Source organism: Pygoscelis adeliae, unplaced genomic scaffold, assembly GCF_000699105.1.
Source record: "Pygoscelis adeliae isolate BGI_AS28 unplaced genomic scaffold, ASM69910v1 Scaffold114, whole genome shotgun sequence".
NCBI lineage: Eukaryota > Metazoa > Chordata > Aves > Sphenisciformes > Spheniscidae > Pygoscelis > Pygoscelis adeliae.
The window spans coordinates 3163820-3164138 of record NW_008824587.1 but is presented as its reverse complement, the minus strand read 5'-3'; the positions used below and the strand labels follow the sequence as shown (position 1 = coordinate 3164138).

The 319-nt window shown below is 50.8% G+C and overlaps 1 protein-coding gene across 1 annotated transcript in view; it reads left to right on the top strand.

Annotated features, from left to right (window-relative positions):
- NTNG2 (netrin G2) overlaps positions 1–319 on the top strand; it is a 47714-nt gene that overhangs the window by 35655 nt on the left and 11740 nt on the right. The window lies entirely within an intron of this gene.

The following is a 319-nucleotide window of genomic DNA, read 5'->3' as shown; positions in this document are numbered from 1 at the left end:
CTCTGCCAGGGAGAAGCTGGGGGGGATGCTGGGAGCGATGTGCAGGAGGTGGACAGGAGGGATTTGTGTCCAAGGCCAGTTAAGGAGAGATTATTTAGCCTGCATAGGAGACTAGAAGTGACCTAAATTAAGTATTTAAACTAGCTCAGGGCTATTATGAAATTAAGCATGATAATCTGCATGAAGCAGTGGGACAAACAAGGACAGGAGGGCAGCAGGTGTAAGTTAAGTAGGAATTTGTCTTCTGGGTGCTTTTTTAGTTCAGGCTGTTGTGGCGAGCACGGTCGGGTGGGCACCGCACCCGGGATCGCTCCCGCTC